The 7,211-nt window shown below is 43.4% G+C and overlaps 1 long non-coding RNA gene across 1 annotated transcript; it reads left to right on the top strand.

The window, feature by feature from the left end:
- Positions 1–734: 734 nt before the first annotated feature.
- On the top strand, positions 735–5,043 carry LOC135414051 (uncharacterized). The gene is made up of 3 exons (XR_010430552.1): positions 735–861; positions 2,256–2,344; positions 4,770–5,043. It is a non-coding gene; the product is annotated as an uncharacterized LOC135414051 (long non-coding RNA).
- Positions 5,044–7,211: the final 2,168 nt, after the last annotated feature.

The following is a 7,211-nucleotide window of genomic DNA, read 5'->3' as shown; positions in this document are numbered from 1 at the left end:
ACCATGCTCGTGTTTTCCTGCCTGGACAAGGAGGAATAGAGCCCCCATTGTTGTGAGCAGCTGCCACAAGAGCTGCGTGGAGAATGCAGAGCTGAGACATCGCTGTGCCCAGCGAGAGCTTGAGACTGGGTTTATATCCCTTCCAGTCATTTTCCTATATGCAGGAATAGTGGGTTCACTAGGACTCTTGCTAGGTTAGATTGCTCTCTATCTTTTGGACACCTCAGTGGTGTGGTTTGAGTCCCTCAGTTTGGCAGAGCACTCTAGAGGTTTAAAAAAATAATCCAGCCCACAGAAAACTGGTCATTAAGCACCTCCATGAAATTCGGTGTGTGCTTAAGTGTCAGGTTGTGTCTTTCATTGCTGTCATGGCCAGATCTTCTCAGCATTATGCAGGTGAGCAGTGTCACACACACATTTTTTTCCACAATCAGAAAAAGTAGAGAAAGCATCTTTACAGGCCTGTTGTTCGTTACCTTAGTACCTGGAAGAGTTATGATCTGATTTAAGGTCCTCACGTTTTCTGTACCTCTTGGAAACAGGGTGCAGAGCAACACACGCTTCTTAAAATAATCAGCTGTGCAATGTCTCTGTGTTTGTGTCTACCTGTAATAAAATTCTGTGGGATGTCCAGTTCTGAACAATGGAAGTGAGGAGCTGTGACACAGTCCAAGGAGGTGTGGGGGTGAAGTTCAAAGCCATGACGTAACAAAACCCTCCTGAGCCTGCTGTGGAACACCATCAAGTGATCCTGCCATGTGCAGGGAGCTGTCTTCCCAACCCGCTTTCTGGGCATCTCAGCCACCCTGTAATGAATCCAAGGTTACGAATACAGCAGAAAATACAGGTTTTACCCATGATGTAAGCTGTAAACCCCCTCTGAACTTGTGATGCTTTTCTGTTGGTATCTTCTGAGTTCTGCTTCATCTTTTGAGTTAACATTTCAGAGTGTTTTTCCTGTGCTAAATGTGCATAGCTGGCCATGGCAGGAAACAGAATACACGTTGCTTGCAAAGAGCCTTGCTCTGTCTGTTGACAAAGTTTAACAATCTTGAAATTCCCTTCAAAATTTAGTTCTCTTGAAGCTGGGACATATTTCTGGTTTCTTTTAGGCATCTTATTTTTATTGTGTGAGAGGGACTCTGAAGGGCAACCAATCCTTTTAAAGAGAAAGGACTGTCCCCCCCCCCCCCCAAGCTGGCAGCTATTTATTAAGAAATGGCCACAAAATGACATTATTTTAGAACTGCAGCAGTAGTGCAGAGCTGGCTGGAACTCAGAGCTGCAGTGAAAACTTTCAGCAAAATTTCAGATTTTGTTGGACAACAGAGTTGGAGATTTTGACTAAAATGTTTCCAAAAATAGCAAAACTCGCACCCACACAGAGAGCTGAACGTGAAACCTCAAGTTTTGATGGGAAGGAAAAAAAGTGATGACATTTGCCTTCCAGATTTGGATCAGCCCCAGCAATAAACTTTGCTTAACATAGGAACCAAATAGACATAATAGGAATTAAACTGTACAAAGATCATAAACAGAAAATACAAGAGACTAATTCAAGTATCAGATATGCACGAGGCAGAAAGTTGAAAAGAGCAGAGAAGAAAATGAAATAAAGGGGGAACATATAGCTTATATGTTGAAAAGTGAGACCAGAGTAGAGATGGAGACACAGATGTGAGTTGTAGTGGTGCAGTGCAGAAATGCTCCCACTCCAGCCATGGTGAGCTGCAGTCATGGACAAGGCAAGGAGTGCAAGGGAGGGATTTGGGAGCAAGCCCAGAGGTGATCAGAGGGATGGAGCACCTCTCCTTATGAGGGAATGCTGAGAGAATTGGGATTGTTCAGCTTGGAGAAGAGAAGGCTTTGGGGGGACCTAATTGTGGCCTTCCAGGACCTGAAGGGAGCCCACAAGAAAGATGGGGAGAGACTATTTCCAAGGGCCTGGAGTGACAGGACAAGGGGCAATGGCTTCAAACTGACAGAGAGTAGGGTTAGATTGGATGTTAGGAAGAACTTCTTCCCTGGGAGGCTGGTGAGGCTGTGGCTGCCCCATCCCTGGAAGTGTTGAAAGCCAGGTTGGATGGGGCTCTGAGCAACCTGGGCTAGTGGAAGGTGTCCCTGCCCACCACAGGGAGATTGGAATGAAATGATCTTTACAGTCCTTCCAACCCAAACCATTCTGTGATTCCATGACTCTATGATTCCATGACTCTAGGATTCCATGACTCTATGATTCTGCACTTTCTCCACAGTACATGCAAAGGAACCACCACAGTGCCCAAAATGCCAGGGTGTGCTACATGAAAGGGCAAGAGAACAGGAGGACTGGTGATGCAGAGAGGTGGGATAATGTTGAGGAAGGTGCTGGAGCTGGGAAGGGGAAAAGGAGGAGTGTTTGCTCTGAACAGCAGTTTGCAGAGACCTCTGCCAAGCTGGGGCTGGAGAGGTGGGAGTGGAGCCACCTGCTCACACTTTGCACACTGGCGGCAAACGCAGCTCACTTGACCTGGTTGGGAACTGAGATCACACTGAGGGAACCTCAGGGAGCTGGTGGTTGCCAGGAGAGCCTCGTGCCACAGCTGAGCTCCCTCAGACCTGTCTATCCACCAGGCCTGGGGCCCTGGGAAGTGCCAACAGGGAGTAACAGCCACACACTGGAGAGGCAAGAGCTGTTTTGGGACAGACCGACAATAGCTTCGACCAACAGATCCTACAAGCTCCAAAGGCTCAGTCCCTGCCTCTGCCAGAGGCTTTCTGCTTGCCATTGGTCTCACTGCCCCTGGCTGCAAAATGGAGACAGCAAATGTCACCCCCCTCTTGTTTATCTCCTCAGGCACTTTAGGAGCGGTTTTTGAGTGCTGGGTTTTGCTCCCTGTGTGTCTGTGCTCCATGCAGGGGATCCCGGGGTCACCGCCGCGGGACAAAACAGCGGGAACAACAATAACTGTGCAGTCCTGGCACAGGAGGGGGGAGGATTGTTTCCAGCCTTCGCAGCCAACGAGTGTGGGTACAAATGACAGATACAATCGGGCCCCAGGGTTTTTTCTTTACGTTTATATGTCTGGGGAAGGATGTCAGTGGCCGTTCTCAGCCACTCTGTTGGACTGGAGCTAAAGATTTGGGCAGGTGGGGGAGAGAGAGGGAGAAATGCATTGAATTGCCATCGAAAGAAACATGCATAATTCCTAGAAATGCTTTGTGTCAGCTTCAAAGATCCTACTGGGAATGCAGCTTATTCTCTGACCAACATGTTTCCTTTGCAAAAGACAGAGACTGACGTATTTTGGGATGTTTTTCAGTCTCCAGCAGCAGGCAGTACCTATGTTTTCTTCCACTGACATGCCTGTAAGTTCAATCAGCTGAAGTGGATTAAATGTAGGACGAGGCAAGTTCACATGTCACTCCAAGAGGACCTTGAGACAAACTGAGGTCTCACTGTTGTGACTGGAGGTTCTGTTTCAGATCTCTGCTGCTCTGTGAAGGATGAAGCGGGGAAAAAGGGAAATACTGAAGCCTTCTGGTAGAAAACACCATGGGAAGCAGAGAAACTAATGCAGCACACCTCTAAAGGCCCACTGTAGAGTTGTGGTTAAATCTGAATAAAGTTCTTATCCTCCCATTGGAGTATAAAAGTGGTATTTCTGAAGTTTTGCTGTTTTGGACTAGATAAAAACAAACAAACAAACAAAATAGTTAAGCACTGTTACTTAATAGAGCTTTAAATGCTAACAAGCCTCTAATGTAAAATTATCCACTTTAAAACTGTGGGGGTGCTGGCCATGGTGAAGTCTACGGTTTAACCTCGACCAGTGATTTTTTTTTTTTTGCCTAAACCTTGAAGCATTTATGGCACACTGCTTGTGGTGACAATCCTACTTTCAGTAGCAGTACCTCTGCTTCCAAGCCAGGTCTGTCATCTCCTTTCACTGAACTCTGCAGTCTTGTGAAAAAAATTCTGTGTATTAAAAAAAATAAAATAAAAAAGCTGCTTTAAAACCAGCTAAAACCAAACATATCTCTGAAACTATCTGAATTCTTAAAAAGAATGGATCTTTCTTGCATTTACCCTGCCATTATATACACCAGTGTCATCACTGCATGGCCTCTACTGAACCAGATAGGATGCAAAGACTAAAGCCTTTATCCAGTTTCTCTTTGATGAGCACTCAGTGCCTTGTTTTGGAATTTTGTTTAATTTCTTTCATTGAGGGAAGTGCTGGCACCATCTGCTGGGACTTTTGTCACTGCAACCACTAAATGCAGAATCATAGAATGGTCTGGGTCAGAAAGGGCTTTAAAGATCATCCCGTTCCAACTCCCTGCCATGGGCAGGGACACGTTCCACTAGCCCAGGTTGCTCAGAGCCCCATCCAACCTGGCCTGGAACACTTCCAGGGATGGGGCAGCCACAGCTTCTCTGGGCAACCTGTGCCAGGACCTCACCAGCCTCATGAGGAAGAATTCCTTCCTAATATCCAATCTAAACCTGCTCTCTGTCAGTTTGAAGTCATTGCCCCTTGTCCTGTCATTCCAGGCCCTTGCAAATGATTTCTCCCCATCTTTCTTGTGGGCTCCCTTCAGGTCCTGGAAGGCCACAATTAGGTCACTCCAAAGCTTCTCTTCTCCAGGCTGAACAATCCCAACTCTCTCAGCCTTTCCTCCTATGTTAGGATTTCAGTTCTTGCACCTATAAACATACCAAATATTCCCGTTTTGACCCATATGGCTACTTGTTTTTTTGTTTTTGTTTTTGTTTTTTTTTCCAGATACACCTGGGTTGACTTTAAACTGCATTTGCCAGGCCTCAGCAATTGCCCACAGTCCTGGGTCCTGCCCAGAGAAGACTGGGATGAAAAAATGGAGCAATGAAAGATGGAAGCAATTCCTTAAGTTTGTGTGAGATTCAGAGCAGGAAACGAGTATCAGTCTGTGACAATATAATCAAACTCTTTTCCTGTAGGTCTCAGAGCAATATTATAATAAGCTGAGAACCACAGGAACAGGGAATCAAAGTGACAATTAAAGGTCTTTTTAAAAAGATTTTCAATCTTAAATATGACTTTGTAACTGGAAATTACTGTAGTCATTAGATCTGGGAATTATTATAGAAATTAGATTCACAAGCTTGTAGAGAACATAAAACTAGAAGTATCTGTTAATCACCATCTATATTTGTGTCATATCCTTCATAATTTTTAAATATTTATTTAAATAAAATGAATACAAGAATATGTATAGTATGAATGTATTATATATCCATGCATATACTATTTATTTTAAAAGAATGCATACAATAATATGTGTAATGTATAATATGGGGATATTTATGTGCATAACATAATCATATGAAATTGTCAAAGCTTTGACTCCTAAAGATCATAATATAGATACTTTAATAATTTTGAAGTATTTTACTAGCAATGTTTATTCTGTATTTTATGCCTTGTAATAAATTAAGAGATACATAAATCCTTATGATGGGTGGCTCAGACCTTAAACCTTAAATAGAAACACCTGTTATATTTTAAGAATTTCTCATTTGAATCTCCAGATTTATCAAGGACAGGGGGATTTTTTTTTTAATGGCCTCAAAATGAAATTACACTCCTGTACAGTTCAAAAAGAATTTTTAAGGTGATACAATGAAAACAGCAAACCAAAATTAATCTAATGAGGTTTTGTACTTTGGGATGACAAAGTCATTCAGCTCTGATTCAACACGTCACATAAACAAAATGAGCAGAGACTTTCCAAGGCAGATGATCATGTTTTGAGTCTTTCTGATGCCCTGTACTAACCTGAACACTGGTGGTGGCCAGTCCCTGCAGAGTATTGCCATTTTGAGGCATTTTCAGGAACTTCTAAATGGAGACATAATGGTGGTGTGGCAGAACAAGGTATATGAAGTCTTGTTTTTGAGCTGAATTTCATCTCTGATACAAGTATGCACCTACATTTGGAAAACTTAAAATGGGAGACTGGGCAGTTCTCACTCCAGCTTTGCTTTCTTGCAGATTTTGTCAATATTTCAAATGTTGGTCTGGCAAAATTTAAAGCGCCAAAGAACTTGATAACGGTTGGCAAAACCCAGCATTAATAATTTGAAACAGATGCCAGACCCACCTGCATTGTGCACCACAAACAGGGCTTTTGCAGGGAAAGAAAAGCTGCAGCACCTGCCAGTTATCAGGAAAATTGTCCGACATTCACTTTGTGGGGCCATTTCTTCAGTGCAGCCCGAGACACTGCTCAGGGCTTCTTCCAGCCTCATCCTCAATTACTGTGGAGCACTTTGTCCTGAGGAATCCGACGGCCCTGGGCAGATGGAGCAGTGATGTCATCGGACTTTTCCATTTCTACTTCCTAGGAACATTTGCCTTATTCTTACATGCCGGCTCTTTCTCGACGTGTTTTAGACTAGAAACATTTTTCTTTTCTGGGCGTAGAGAAGGAATCCCTTCTTTTTGATTTCAGACAAGATCTGGCAAGTGAGCTCTTGTTGCCAGTCAAAGAAAAAGCCTTAAAAAAATTAACACAGAATCTGTGTTTAGCAAAGTGATTTGCATAAGCTATACACTTGGTTCTTAGAGCTGGAACAGTTCTAACCTATGACAAATTCCTCTGTCTGGGCTGTCTTCCAAAATCATTTTCATCTACCCTGGCAAAAGAACTGAAGTCTGCGTTCTGCACTAATTAAAGGCCTTCAGGAGAAGGGCCCCAGTTGAAATGCTGACACACTTTGTACACGCTTTATTTGTGAAAGGGGATACTGAGCCCATTTGATGGCGCCTTCTGCTCTGTCATGCCATGCAAAATTTTAAGTGGGGAAACAAAATGTGTACAGTTATGTCTTGTTAAGATTCTGAGTTACTGAAATGCTGCAGTTCTCCCCCTTAAAAAGCGTGATATGGAGATTTTCAGACCTTTGAGTGAGTTAAAGGACTAAAACCCATGGCAGTTCCTTAGTGAATATGAAATGATATTCGCAATTTTTTATGAAGTATTATGGTCTACTGGAGCTAAGTCTCTGCTGCCCTAAATGTCTTCATGTTGGAAACAGCAGAATATACACCCAGTGTCCCTTTTAAATAAAACTTGGAACGGTTGAAAAGGGAAGGCAGGGAAAACAGCTGTCCCAATAACTATGGATTTCTTCTAGCACATCTACCCAGTCCCTGTGAGGAAGCTTTCCTTGCTGGATCCATGAC

Source organism: Pseudopipra pipra, chromosome 5 (assembly GCF_036250125.1).
Source record: "Pseudopipra pipra isolate bDixPip1 chromosome 5, bDixPip1.hap1, whole genome shotgun sequence".
NCBI classification, from domain to species: domain Eukaryota; kingdom Metazoa; phylum Chordata; class Aves; order Passeriformes; family Pipridae; genus Pseudopipra; species Pseudopipra pipra.
The sequence above is the reverse complement of the archived record's forward strand: the minus strand, read 5'-3'. Positions and strand labels throughout refer to the sequence as shown.